Raw genomic sequence first — 16,158 nt, 5'->3', positions numbered from 1 at the left:
GCAGAGGAGGAAGATGAGACCGAGAAGATGAAGAGCCAATAATAGGATGGTGACTGTCCTTTTTGCAATGATGACTGTCGCAGATGGCTCCGGGATGGAGTCATGATTACATTGGACTTATATGCCTTACCCCCCTTTGGGTTAAACCTGTAACTTGAAATATGATTACCACTATACTTTTGTTTGTGTAACTCCCTATTTGATTTCTAATACTACCAGTGTAACTCCTGATCAAATATTGAATAAGCTTCAGGGTGCTTGGCATTCCAAAAATATAACATGGATGGTATTGATCCTCAAGATATTGTTTATAAGCTGTTGTACTATATCAAGCAACTTAACAATTTCCAGAATATTTCAAGTTTGCTGTTGCATTTCATACTCTGATAGTATTCTTGTTACTCTTGAGTTTTCTCCTAATGTGCATCCCATGTTCTCAAGCTAGAACAGAAGAAAGGGGGAGATGTAGAGGGCTGGCTTTGGGGAGTTGGAGGGCTTAGGCCAGCCCGGTCTTACCTATAAGTTGTACTAAACCCAACAGCTGTGAAACTCAGGATGTCAGCTCACCACCCCCCTGTTCTGTCTCTTGAGAACAGGATTCAGGAAGGGAGGAAATGGATGGGGTACAGGACAGGACGCAGGAAAGAAAGTAACAGACAAGGCACAAGGAAGTAAGGAAATCACTCAATTAGGTTTGTGCTTTTCATGGAAAATAATGTTACTATTGCTTGATCCAGTACTATATAGCCTGAGCCCTCAGATCAATCAGACAGAGTTTGTTCTTCACTGCTCTCACCTGGCCCGTGATTCTTTCTCTCTTCACACTCTGCCAGCATCAGACCACGGTCGGGGATGCAGGCTCTCCCAGCAATTGGGAAGCATTATCTTTGTAGGCTTTCAAACACCAGAGATTCACCACAGTTCCTTTCTCTCTCTCTCTTTTTAAATACTGTCCATTGGAACTCAGCGTATGAGGCAGCCATTTTGAAAACCATAATCTATTTCACAACAATGAAAGGGAATTTTGAATTACAAACCATGTACTCCAGGGCTCAAGTGGGTATCTTATCTCACAAACTACATACAGGAGGGTTACATTACATGTGTAATGTCTACAATTTTCAATTAAACTGAATGTCCTTAGCGTTAGTTTGTCTCTTTCAAATCCTTGCTGTTTTACTCTATCTTAATTAAAAGATCAACTACTAAAGATTTGTTATTGGCAAAACACTTTGATACATGCTAGGGGTACAAAACAAAAACAAAATGGTTTCTTCTTTCAAAGAACTTACATTGCTTTTAGGAGATACAACATATATACATGTTATATAAACATATGTAAAAGCAAAGTATATAAAAACAAATGCAAAGTAATTGGGGGTGCGGAAACATAATTGGATGTAACAGAGAAGGTCTCTTGTAGGAATAGGAGTGTGAGATAAGCCTTGAAAAGAACCAGGGATTGATTGAGACAACTGAGAGCATAACAAGCATGGGAAAAAGGCTTTACAAAGACATGAAGAGAGGAAACAGAATGTCATGGTCAAAGAACAAGTTAGGGCAGTTTGGCTAGAACTTCTGGTATGTGAAAGGGCCTAATATGTATTCATTCTAGAAAGACTGAGATTTAAAGATTGACACTGTGAATGGCTTGAAAATCAAACATAGGAATTTGTATTTTCTTACAGGAAAAAGTAAACTATTGAAGATTCTTTAGCAAGTGAATGTTTGCAGAATTTTATTCTTAGGAATTGCTCATTCTTTGGGGGATAATTTTCCTTTTAGAATGTTAAGCCATTCTGGCTTGGTAAGTCTTTTAGAAAGATTTCCTACCTGGCCCTCTTCTGAACTGCTTGAAACGTGTTCTCTCCAAATTAATGATGCATGGCAGGAGAAAACAGTCAGTTCCTTCCTATTTCCTGTCTTATCTACCACAGACTTTTTTTTTTAATTTATTTTTAGTTTTCACTTCCAAAAGCTTTTGAGTTTTAAATTTTTCTCCCCTTCTCTCCACACCCCTCCCAAGGCAGTGTACAATATGTTATAGGCTCTACATATATATTCCCATTAAAAATATTTTCACATTAGTCATGCTGTAAGGAAGCATTAGAACCAATAGAATAGAATAGAACTACAAGAAAGGGGAAACAAAACAAAACAGAAGGGAAATAAGAGGAAATAATATGCTTCAATCTGAATTCAAACTCCATACTTCTTTCCTTGGATGTAGATAACATTTTCCATCATGAAACTTTTGGAAATGTCTTAGATCCTTGAGTTGCTGAGAAGAACTAAGTCTATCAAAGTTAGTCATTGCACAACATAGCTGTTACTGTGTATAAAATTCTCTTGGTTCTGCTCATTTCACTCAGCATCAGTCCATACAAGACTTTCCAGGTTTTTCTGAAGTCTGCCTGTTCATCATTTCTTATAGCAAAATAGTATTCCATTACATTCATATACCATAACTTGTTCAGCCATTCCAATTGATAGATATTCCCTCAATTTCCAATTCTTTGCCACCACAGAAAGAGCTGCTATAAATATTTTTGTACACATGGTTCCTTTTCCCATTTTTGTTATCTCTTTGGGATACAGCCCTAGAAGTGCTATTTCTGGGTAAAAGTGCACATTTTTATAGTCTTTTGGGCATAGCTTTAAATTGCTTTCCAAAATGGTTGAATTGTTTCACAACTCCACCAACAATGTATTAGTGTTCCAATTTTCCCACATCTTCTCCAGAATTTATCATTTTCCTATTCTGTCATGTTGGCCAATCTGAGAGGTGTGATGGGTACCTCAGAGTTGTTTTGATTTGCATTTCTCTAACGCATAATGATTTAGGGAATTTTTTCATAAGATTGTAGATAGCTTTCAGGTTCTTCCTCTGAGAACTGCCTATTCATATACTTTCAACATTTTTCAACTGGGGAATGACTTGTTTTCTTATAAATTTCACTTAGTTCTCTACATATTTTAGAAATGAGGCCCTTATCTGAGACACTGACTATAAAAATTATTTCCTAGTTTTCTGCTTCCCTCCCAATCTTGGTTGCAAAAACTTTCCAATTTGATATAATCAAAATTATCCATTTTGTATTTCATAATGTTCTCTATCTCTTGTTAGGTCATAAATTATTCTGTTCTCCATAAATCTGAGAGGTGAATTCTTTCTTGCTTTCCCAGTTTGCTTATGTGTCAGCCTTTATATCTAAATCATGAATCCATTTTTACTTTATTTAGATATATGGTGCAAGATTTAAGTCTCTGACTAGTTTCTGTCACACTCTTTTCCAGTTTTCCCAGCAGCTTTTTGTCAAATGGTGAGTTCTTATACCAGAACCTGGAGTCTTTGGGTTTATCAAATTAGTAGATTGCTATAGTCATTGACTACTGTGTCTTGCATACCTAACCTATTACACTCATCCACCACTCTATTTCTTAGCCAGTACCAAGCAATTTAATGATTGCTGCTTTATAATAAAAGTTAAGATCTAGAATGACTAGGCCACCTTCTCCTGTATTTCTTTTCATTAGTTCCCTTGATATTCTGGACCTTTTGTCATTCCAAATGAATCTTGTTATTAGTTTTTCTAGCTCTATGAAAATTTGTTTTGGTAGTTTGATTGATATGGCACTGGATAAGTAAATTAACTTATTATATTAGCTCAGCCTACCCATGAGCAACTGATGTTTTTTGCAATTATTTAAATCTGACTTTATTTATGTGAAAATTGTTTTATAATTGTGTTCATATAGTTTCTGGGGTTTGTTTCTGTAGGTAGTCTCTTAAATATTTTATAATGTCTACAGTAACTTTAAATGGAATTTCTCTTTCTATCTCTTGCTGTTGGACTTTATTGGCAATATATAGAAATGCTGATGATTTATGTGGGTTTATTTTATAGCCTGCAAATTTGCTAAAGTTGTTTATTATTTCAAGTAGTTTTTTTTTCTTGATTCTCTAGGATTCTCTAAGTATATCATCATATCACCTGCAAAGAGTAATAGCTTTGTTTCTTCTTTGCGTATTGTAATACCTTCAATGTCTTTTTCTTCTCTTATTGCTAAAGCTAATGTTTCCAGTACTATATTGAACAACAGTTGTGATAATGGACATCCTTGTTTCACCCCTAATCTTATTGGAAAAGCTTCTAACTTGTCCCCCTTACATAAGACGCTTGCTGATGGTTTTAGGTAGATGCTACTTACAATTTTTCAGAAGACTCCATTTATTTCTGTGTTTTCTAGTGTTTGTAATAGGAATGGGTGTTATATTTTATCAAAAGCTTCTTCTGCATTTATTTGAGATGATCATGTGGTTTCTGTTAGTTTCATTGTTGATATGACCAATTATGCTAATAGTTTTCCTGATACTGAACTGGTCCAGCATTCCTGGTATACATCCTACTTGGTCATAGTGCATTATTCTTGTGATAAGTTGCTGTAATCTATTTCCTAACATTATATTTAAATTTTTTTCATTGAGATTCATTAGGGAAATAGGTCTGTAATTTTCTTTCTCTGTTTTGACTCTTCCTCGTTTAGGTATCAGCACCATATTTGTATCATAAAAAGAGTTTGGTAAGATTCCTTATTTTTTGCCTATTTTCCCAAATAGTCTATATAGTATTGGAATTAATTGTTCTTTAAATGTTTCATAGAATTCGCTTGTAAATCCATCTAGCCCTGGAGATTTTTTTCCCAGGGAGATCATTGATGGCTTGTTCAAATTTTTTTTTTTCTGAGATGGGGTTAAGTATTTTACTTCTTCTGGAAAGCTGGGCAATTTGTATTTTTTGTAAATATTCATCCATTTCACTAAGATTGTCAAATTCATTAGCATATAGTTGGGCAAATAGTTCCTAATTATAGTTTTAATGTCCTCTTACTTGGTGGTGTATTCACCCTTTTCATTTTTGATACTGGTAATTTGGTTTTCTTTCATTTTTAAAATTAAATTAACCAAGGGTTTATCTATTTTATTAGGTTTTCTTTTTTCATAAAACCAGCTCTTAGTTTTATTTATTAGTTCAATAGTTTTCTCAATTTCAATTTGATTAATCTCTCCTTTGGTTTTCAGTATTTCTAATTTGGTATTTAATTGAGGATTTTTAATTTGTTCTTTTTCTAGGTTTTTTTTTTTGTTGTTGTTGCATGCCCAATTCATTGATATCTTCTTTCTCTATTTTACTCATGCAAACATTTAGAGATACAAAAATTACCCTAAGAACTGCTTTAACTGAATCCCATAAGTTTTGGTATGTTGTCTCATTATTGCCATTCTCTTGAATGAAGTTATTGATTGTTTCTATGATTTGTTGTTTGTCCCATTCATTCTTTAGGATTAGATTATTTAGTTTTCAATTGTTTTTTAGTCTATCTTTCCATGGCCCTTTATTACATAGTATATGGTCAGTTTTTGAGTATGTGCCATGTACTGTTGAGGAAAAAAAAGTATATGCATTTCTATCACTATTCAATTTTCTCCAGAGGTCTACCATGTCTAACTTTTCTAAAATCCTACTCACTTCCTTAACTTCTTTCTTGTTTATTTTGTGATTAGGTTTATCTAGTTCAGAGAGGAGAAGTTTGTGGTCCCCCACTTGGATACTTTTGCTTTTTCTTCCTGTAACTCCCTGAACTTCTGCTCTAAGAACAGAAATAATTTCTTCCTTATTAGTGAGTACATTAAGTACCAAATAACCAAAAAGAGGAACTGATACTTTCAGGAAACAAATCATAGGTATGGCACAAAGGTATGACATAATGTTGGAGAGAACAACTTGAATTATCCAGCCATCTCTTTGTCCTATTTATAAAGAAGGTTAAGATAAATTATTTGTGGGCTTAAACAATTAATAGCTCCTGTCTCTATTTGCTTTTCATCTGGACCTGTTTATTCAAGTAGGGAACTTCCTTCTGTGTTTTCTCCTTCCTTCCTTCCCCAGTCTAGATATTGCAGTGGTGGAGACCACCAAGGAGGTCACAGAGCCCATCAAGGCAGACATTACAGGGCTTTGCTAGGATGTGTTCTCCAAAATAGCCATGTACCTGACAGGCAAGCAGTGAAGACTATAAACTTCTGGGAAATATGAACAAACTGAGTAGGTTGAAATATCTAGAAATGAAACATATTGCAGCAAAAATAAGTGGAAACCTAAAGGACCTAAATCAGAAACATACAGTACTTCAGCCTTATCTGAATCAGATCCCATGAATTGAGGAGCAAGCAGCAGCTCTTGAGCAGGCAGCTTACAAGTTGGATGCATATTAGAAGAAACTAGAAACAAAGAAGAGAGGCTATGAAAGAGTTCTTTAACACAGACTTTAACTACAAGAATGCTTCTTAAAAGCTGAAATGCATGAGATGTAACTTATCAAATTCCTATGCTTCAGTTCCAGAAAAGAAAGTGGTGCTGCTGATCCAAGGAGAATCCTAGCCCTACCCCTGGTTGGATGTGTAACTTTGGAGGCCCTTTCATATCTTCCTGAAACTGTACCCCCTGAAACTTCATCTTATTGTGTGCTTCATTGTATGCCTTAGACCAAGGCTCTGAAATCAGAATCACCCCTATCTAGAACACATGAAAGTGAGAGGCTCTGTTTTCCCTGTCTCCTCCAGTCCTAGGAGGTTCTTTCTCTCCCCCCTTCCCCTTCTCTAAGGTTCCATCTTTAATTCTTTCTTCTGAATGTGCTCCCCACCCTTTAATAGCCTGTTCTCGAATTTAAATAATAAATACTGATTTGCAACCCAAAAAGTCATATTGATTTTTTTTTTACTTTTCAACCACCTGAATGTAAGCTTTCTGAAAACAAGAACTGATTCATTTTTATCTTTGTATACCTAGCATCTACCACAGTGATGGGCACATTATATGCACTTGACAATTCCTTGTTGAATTTGGATTTAATAATGCCTACCACCATTACCAAATTGCCATTATTTTCTGCTACTCCCCAATACACAGTTCCTAGTTAAGGGAGCACAGTGTTTTTTATTACTTATATACACTTAAGGTTTCTAAGTGCAGGTTTGTAACTCAAATGAAATCCCACTAATATTCAGTGAAATGCAGTTAAAATTTATTAACAGACCACAGAGGGTGTTAATTCACTCAATGAATAATGATTTTTCCCACCTGATTTAGTAGAAAAGAAGAATATAATTAAATTTTGAACTAGGGTTTGAAAAAATCTACAACTAGTGAATACTGATAAAAAAAATTTCAATAGCATATTTTCCAAATATTTAATTGTGAACCAATGTTTTAGTGGTTGGCATGACTAACTATAAATGAATGACTGGTTTATACAATCTTTAAATTCTCAATTCATGTTTAATGGATTGGGCAGCAGTACTATACATATATATGAATAGTCTAAGGAAAATACATTGGAGAAAATATCAGACAACTTCCAAGGACTAATAAAATAAAAATTCACATTTGTATAACATTTTATGTTTGCAAAGGACTTCAGTTATACTATTTAATCGTGTTCCTACAGTAACCCTGTCATGCAGACAAAAAAGTATTATCATGTTAATGTTACAGACAAAAAACTGAGGTACAGTGAGGTTAAGTATGATATTGATAGGAGTGTTGGATTTGAAGTCAAAATACTGCATTTGAAGCCTGGTGCACCTCTTACTAGACATGGGGCAACAAGAAAGTCATTTAATTTCTTTTAATCTCTGATTTCCCACCTATAAAACAGGGACACTACCATATATAATTTTCAGTGATCTTTCCCTCAAATGACTTAAGGTATGTAAATTCCTAGCAAACCTTATAGTGCTATATAAATACAAACTGTTACAAGGAAATGCTAGATGTTGACCTCAAATCTTCTGACATTAAGTGTCTCAGGTTCTTGCCTCAGTATTCTTCTGGCCCAAGATACTTTAAATATCCTGTCAATATCACAAGGGACTAGGAAACCACAAGGGATAGTGAGGAAGGTGGAGCTAAAGTGAGTTATGGTGGGGGACCATGGTGAAACCTGTGTGACTAATGAGGACTAAGATTGCCTACGTCCACTGGAATATATCCAGAATTTCTTCCATCCCTTCCTCATCTCCTCTGCTTCCTTGCCTAGATTTCTAAGTTCAATCATAACCTTCATTTTAATTCTTTGATATCTTTTTTGAAATGTGACTTTAGGTACAAGTACAAGTCAAATGTGTTCTGTTTCTATTTTTGTTTTTCTCATTACCTTTCAATTTATATTGACATAGAAGAGGAGAATAGCATGTGCAGAACAAACTCATCATAGAATTCTAGTTTTTCTTGCCTTGTTAAGAGAGTTGTAATGTTCAGATTCAAGGAGATGAGAGCCCTGTTGTGTGGGTCATCTAACTAATCCAATATTGTGTTCAATTGTAGATGTTCCATTTTAGGAGGGGAATTGACAAATTGAAGAAAATCCAGAATAGAGAAGGGACCGGAGACCATGTTACACAAGAGTTGGTTGAAGGAATTAGGGATGTTTAGCTGGAGAAGAATACTTGAGGAAATGGGCATAATAAGTATCTTCAAGAATTTGAAGGACTGTGATGGGAAAGGTATATGGAAACACTTCTACTTGACCCCAGCATGTAGAATTAGGAGCAATGGGTGGAAGATTCAAAGAAGCTGATTTTGAATCAATGTCAGGAAAATATTATAGAAATTTGAGCTATCCAAAAGTGGAGCAGGATACATTAAAACTGAGTCAGATTAGTAGGATATCTTTGGTTGGGAGCCTTTAAACAAAGATTAGTGGACCATTTATTGTTGATATTATAGAGAATATTCTTCTTCAAATATATCTTGGTTTATCACTTATAAGGTCCCTGTAACTCATAGATTTTGATTCTGTTCAGTTTGACAAAAAATTGACTCAGTCAGAGCTTCATGATCGTCACTTGCAGACTGAGGATGATAAAACATGTCCTATCTCTTCCCAAGCATTTTTGTAAGGATGAAATTAAACAAGGCTGGCTAAAACATTTTGAAACCCCAACTCGCTCTATAAAGATTAATTTTTAATCTTCAAGTTTATGTAATTGTCTTTCAAGCACTCAGTTCCCCTTTATCTAATTCCCCTCAGATTTTATTCTTCTGTTAATGATTTTTATGTACTTACATCAATCTACATACCATATAAAATTGATTGCTCTCATATCAGGTAGGATCAATGGATTATGTTTAGATCAGGCTCCACTTTTGGATAGCTCAAATTTCTATAATATTTTCCTGACATTGATTCAAAATCAGCTTCTTTGAATCTTCCACCCATTGCTCCTAATTCTACATGCTGGGGTCAAGTAGAAGTGTTTCCATATACCTTTCCCATCACAGTCCTTCAAATTCTTGAAGATATTTATTATGCCCATTTCCTCAAGTATTCTTCTCCAGCTAAACATCCCTAATTCCTTCAACCAACTCTTGTGTAACATGGTCTCCGGTCCCTTCTCTATTCTGGATTTTCTTCAATTTCTCAATTCCCCTCCTAAAATGGAACATCTACAATTGAACACAATCCTAATTCTTATTCTTTAGTTCTGGTATGACATACAAGTTACTTAAAACTCTCTGGAGTTTCCTTTACCTACAAAATAAAGACATTTGACAAAATGGTCTTTAATGTCCTGTTTATCTCTAAATTTTAGAGGGAAAAGCACTTTTCAAAATTCATGAACATTTCAAGAAGGAAAGGGAATGAGGTCTTTTTTTTAAAATGTGGTATCCATGACTTCCATTTCTGGGAGCCAAGATGGCAGAGTAAAAAGGTAGTCACTCTCACTCTCCCCTATCAACCTCTGAAAACCCAGAAAATATCACCCCAGAAAAAAAAAAAAAACCTGAAACAGCTGAACTAGAAGAAAGATGGGGAACAGCAGTGCAGCAGCCCAGCAAACAGGTCCCCCAGTGCCTCAGCAAAAATAAAGGAAGCAACACTACAAAGGGCCCCTGGTGGATAAGCAGCCTGCTGCATTCATCTGAAAGGAGCTGAAGAAAGCAACCTAGAGTCTTCCTAAAGTCCCAGCCTTGCTGATTCCAACCCAACACCAGGTAAGCTGTCAGAACCCTACAGCCTCCAACTGCCAACCAGGAGGAAATCCTGAAGCCCAGGTGGTAGAACAGGCAAACACCAATACCTGGACCTCCGAGTGCCTCAGTGAGGGTGGGGGAACTGGCAAATACCAGCTCAGAAAACCAGCAGGTGCCTTTGCACTCCACCTCAAAGGAATCTCCCAGTGCATTAGCAGAAACAAAGGAGGCAGCATTGCAAGGGGCCCCAGGCGGATAAACACCCTGCAGCACCCATCTAAAAGGAGCTGAAGAAAGCTAAAGGAAAGGAAAAGCAGGCAACCTAAAATTGCTTGAAAGTTCTAGCCTTGCTGATTCCAGCCCAACATGAGGTAAACTGCCAAAACCCTGCAGCCTCCAATTGCCAACACAAGAGGCCCCAGCACACAAAGCCAGTGACCAAGACCTGGGCTCCCAACACAAGAAGCTTGGGTCAGTGCCCTCTGTTCCCCAGCAGGAGAGCTCAATCTCTTTAAAGACCAGGGAATAAAGAAACCATGAGTAAAAAGAAACATACCATGGATTCATATTATGAGAAGAGTGAAGATCAAGATATAAATTCTGAAGAGGACAACATTGTCAACAAACCCACATCTGAAACATCAAAAGGGAATATGAACTAGTCTGAAGCCCAAAAAGCCTTCTTAGAAGAGCTCAAGAAGGATTTTAAAAGTCTAATGAGAGATGTAGAAGAGTCCTTAAAAAATACAGTTGACCAATTAGAAAAAAAGTACACTGAAGAAAACAAATCCCTAAAAAACACAATTGGCAAACTGGAAAAAAAGTACACTGAAGAAAACAAATCCCTTAAAAAAGCATTGGCCAATTGAAGAAGGAAACACAAAAACTAACAAAAGAAAACACTCTGTTAAAAAACTAGAATTGGACAAACAGAAACTAATAACTCTATGAGAGAGCAAGAATCAGTCAAACAGAAATAAAAAAATGAAAAAATAGATGAAAACATAAAATACCTCATTGGTAAAACAACTGACCTGGAAAATCAATCCAGGAGAGACAATTTAAAAATCACTGGACTACCTCAGTATCACAATGGAGAAAAGAGCCTGAACAGTATCTTTCAGGAAATCACAAAGGAAAACTGCCCAGAAGTCCTAGAAGCAGAAGATAAAATAACCATAGAAAGAATACACTGCTCACCACCTCAAAGAGATCCCAAATTGACAATGCCAAGGAATATAATAACAAAATTCAAAAATTACCAGATGAAAGAGAAGGTTCTTCAAGCAGCCAGAAAGAAACAATTTAAATATCATGGAACTACAGTCAGAATTACACAGGACCTTGCAGCTTCTACATTAAAAGACCCCAGGGCATGGAACATGATATTCCATAAGGCAAAGGAGCTTGGATTGCAGCCAAGGATCAACTACCCTACAAAAATGAGCATGATTTTTCAAGGAAGGAGATATACAATATGTTGTTAATAATGGCAGACTGTCTATATCCCTACAAGGGAAGATGACACAACTCTTGAGAACTGTATTGTTATAACACCATGTTAAAGGATTATACATAAAGAGGGTGGATATTAGTTGACTTTGATGTAATGATAAAAAAAAACCTAATCAAGTGGGTTAAATGGGTCCAAGTATGTCGATTAGTCTGATCTTATAAAATGTACTGAGAAAGGAGGAGGCAGACAAGGGTAAGTTACATTGTAGGAAAAGACAGAAAATCCTATTACAGCAGAGGGAAAGAAGGGAAGGGGGTGAGCATTGTTTGAATCTTACTCTCATCAGATTTGGCTCAAGAAGGGAATAATATAATCACATAGGTGCAGAAATCTAACTTTCCCTATAGGCAATAGGAGGGAAAAGGGGAAAGAAAAGGGAGGGGGGATAGAAGGGAGGGAAGAAGCAGTAAGGGCAAAGGGAAAGAAAAGGGAAAGGGATAATAGAAGGGAGGAGAGACTGAAGGAGGGAGTGGTCAAAAGCAAAACACTAGTTGGGGGGAAGGAGAAAGGAGAAAGAAAAGCATAAATGGGAAAAAAAGGATGGAGAAAGACACAGATAGTAGTCATAACTGTGAAAGTTGAATTGCTATCTTTTTTTTCTCTTCTGTTGAGTTTTGTTTCCTCTTTCTGATAGTTCCTGCTATTGGTTTTAATTTTTACTTACAACTTCACTAATGTGAAAATATGTTTAATAGGAATGTAAATGTATAGCCTATATCAAATTGTGCTCCATCTGGGGAGGGTGGCGGGGAGGAAAGGGGAGAAAAAATTTAAACTCAAAAGCTTATGGAAGTGATTGTTGATAAATCAAAATAAATTAATAAAAGAAAAGAATAAATAATAAATGAATAAATAAATAAATGAATAATAAATAATAAATAAATAAATAAGCAAGTAAATAAATAAATAAATGAATGAATGAAAATAAATAAATAAGTAAGTAAATAAATAAATAGATCAGGCTAGGTAATGTGTTGAGCAATCTAACTGAATTAGAGGCACAGGAAATGTAGCTTCCCTGGGCTTAGTCCAGCCCTTAATATTGACCTTATCAATGCATATAGTAATTTCATCAATGGTAGATTGTTATACCTATCCTATCCATAGGTCATTCCGTAGGCTTATATACTTAAAACTTGAAGAGATCTTGGCATTCATCATTCAAATGAAGAAACAGAGGCCCAGAAAGTGAAATGACTTATACAAAGTCACACAGATAGTAAATGATAGAGCTAAGACTTGAATTCTGATCTTCTGTCTCCACATTCAGCACTTTTCCCCTGCATCACACTGGAGTTTCCAAAATCTTGACAACTACAATCCATGGTAAGCCTATTTAGTACTTAATAGGTTTTTTTTTTCTCTTTCAGAGCTGTGTTTTTGTTCTGAAAGCCATTTGAACCTGACTAGGCCAGTTTGATTTGAGGGGGAAAAAAGTCTCAGAAAAAATGAAATAAGAGCCCCTTTTAACTGTAATAACTTTGAAGTACTGTAAATTTAGCCAGCCTAAATTCTTGACAATGACAAAACCATGAGATAACTTATAAAACAAAAAAGGACTTTAAAAGCAATTTAACTTCAATTAATTTATTGATGCAGCTGAATGTAGGTGACAGAGAGACAGACAGACAGACAGACAGACAGACAGACAGACAGAGAGCAAGCACTAGACTTGGAGCCAGGAAAACCTGAGTTCAGACTCTCTCTGTTTTTCTCTGATACTTATGAACTGTAACTATTGGCAAACTACTTAATATATCCGAGACTCAGTTTTCTCAACTGCTTTAAAAAAAAAAGATTAATAATACCTCCTAGTACTGTTATAAACATCAAATAAGAAAATTCATCATACTATTAATAATAAAAATAGTAATCAAAACAGCTAGCATTTATATTACACTTAAAAGTTTGCTAAGTGTTTTACAACTCAGGAAGACCTGAGGTCAAATCTGGCCTCAGACATTAACTGTGTGACCTTGATCAAGCCCCTGAACTTCTATTTGCCTCAGTTTCCTGAATTACAAAATAGGGATAATAATAGCAACTTACCTCATAGGGTTGTTAGGAGGATTAAATAAGGTTATGTTTCTAAAAGTGATTAGTACGTGGTAGATGTAATATAAATACTTATTCCCCATCCCCTTCTGTCCCACTTCCAATTTAAGGTTCAAAAAGTATTTTACACAAGTTTCATTTTGTCCTCACAATAATCCTGGGAGATAGATGCTATTATTATTCCTATTTTATATATAACGAACTGAGGTAGAGGTAAGTTGAATTATTCAGGGTCACAGAGCTAGTAATTATCTAATGGTAAATATGAACTCAAATCACCAAGACTCCAAATTCAGCAATCTATCTACTGAACTACCAAAGTGCTGGAGTCTATGGATAGATATAAATATTGAAAATGAAAGTCACTGTCCTTAATGAGCTTTAAATATATTGAAGCTGAAGTGGAGATGAAGGGAAATGGGATAATATAAATACAGAACTAAGTACAATCTAAGGTAAAATATGATGCTAGTAGCAGTTCACAATTCTATGACTCTTTAAGGTTTATAAAGTAATCTCTTTGCAACAAACCTGGGAAGCAGATAATCTTAAGTTTTGTTATCGCAGATTTATAGATGAAAAACCTAATAGCTGTAAAATAGTATAGATAAATTACTATATGAAACATGAAAAGACAGAGATTCCTTTCAACAGAGAATATCAAGGAAGTTATAGAATCCTACATTTAGAATTATAAGTGATCTTAAAGGATATAAAGTCCAATACTATTATTTTAAAAGTGATAAAGCTAAAGACAAAAGAGGTTAAATGACTTGCCTAAGGTCACACAGCTTTAAGATGAAAAAAAGGTGGAATTAAAACTCAGGTCTAACTCTACATCCAGTGCTTTCTTTAATACAAGTTGTCTAAAAGAGGTGGCTGCTGATTTGGGCCTAAAAGAAAAAATATTTCAATTGCCCGAGATGGAGGAAGGAAACTATTCTTAGGGAAAATGGCCTGTACTCAAAATATAGAAATAGAAGGATGGATGAGACATAAAAGTTGCTAGCACAATTTGTGTGCAACATGGAATGTATGATTACTTGATCTTCACTCTCTTTTCCCATTTGTTAGCCTTCATATTTGCCCTAAATAATTCCAAACCAGTACACACAATGATTAATACATTCTATAGTCTAAATCCTATGTGTTTTACATCTCCTGTCCCAGGACTAAATTCATTCCTCTGTGTATCTGTACCTTGTCTGTCTTTTGAATTTTGTCTGTGTCTACGTGACACCAAAACAACTCTTTCAATTGTTTTTTTGTTCATAGCATTAACTTGCTGATTGACCTGACAAATAGTTTGGCATCATATAGACAGAGCCCTAGACACTTATTAAGGGCATGAATAATCTTAATTTAATAAAGTGCTTTAACTCATTGTGATTTGTTCTATAAATGCCAAGTAATAGTAGTTATAATTGTCTAAGTAGAACTGTTCTTAGGCTATGGTGAACTAGAGCAACTAGCCTGAAATACCATACTTTGGGAGTGGGGAGACATATTGATGGATCTTTTTTTCAGGAAGGCAACTTCTGGAGGAACAGCTCAGCTTGAGAAGGAAGGAAGGAAGAAAGGAAGGAAGGAAGGAAGGAAGGAAGGAAGGAAGGAAGGAAGGAAGGAAGGAAGGAAGAAGGAAGGAAGGGAGGGAGGAAAAGAGAGAAAGAAAAGGTGAGAACAGAGAGAAAGAGGGAGTGGAGAGATTGAGGAGTGGAGGGAAAAGAAGGGAAAAAGTGGAAGGGGAAGAGGGAAACAAAGAATAAGGGAAAGAAGTGAGGAGGAGAAGGTAGGGGCAGTGACAAACTGCCAAAAACATTCTTTTGGTCAAGGCATAAAGAGCTAGACTTGCCAGTTTCCCCACATGCCTCTCCAGGTAACTAAAAGCTCATATCAAATATGAAAATAAAAAGCCCAAGTGGCATGCTATTAAAAAGAAATTGCTGAATTTTGACTTAGAAGACCTTAATTCAAATCACAATTCTGATTTATTACTGCCTCTGTGACCATACACAAATCCTTTAACCTCCCTGGGAGTTGTTTTTTTCATTTTTAAAATGAAGAAATTGGAGTCCACAATCTCTCAAGTCATTTTCTGTTCTAAATCTATGACCACTTCACATTCCTGCTCAGCCACATACTAAATAACCTTGAACAAGTCATTGAGCCTTCCTGAGGCTCAGTTTCTTCATCTATAGCTCACAGAATTATTGTAAGGACAAATTTGTATAATATATGTAAAGCATTTCATAGGCACAAATTGCTGTATGTGTAAGTTATTGTTTGTATCATTGTTTACTTTTCAAAGATGGCCTTGTTTGCTTTCACTTTCTCCCTGTAGTATTGGATAAATATGTGAACGTGTAGAGGGATGAGGTGCTCAGTATAAATTGCCAAAGTTTTTGTATTTTTTAACTACAACTTATTTTATTTTTTAAATATGCATTCTCTCCCTTACACCTCCCCTACACAGGATAACTGAGAAAGCAAGAAAAAAAAACTCCTATTGCAAAAATATAGATGAGGAAAACAAATTATTAAATTCAGCAT

The sequence above is a fragment of the Phascolarctos cinereus genome, unplaced genomic scaffold, assembly GCF_003287225.1.
Source record: "Phascolarctos cinereus isolate Bilbo 61053 unplaced genomic scaffold, phaCin_HiC Scaffold_4;HRSCAF=312, whole genome shotgun sequence".
NCBI lineage: Eukaryota > Metazoa > Chordata > Mammalia > Diprotodontia > Phascolarctidae > Phascolarctos > Phascolarctos cinereus.
This window is presented reverse-complemented; position numbering follows the sequence as displayed.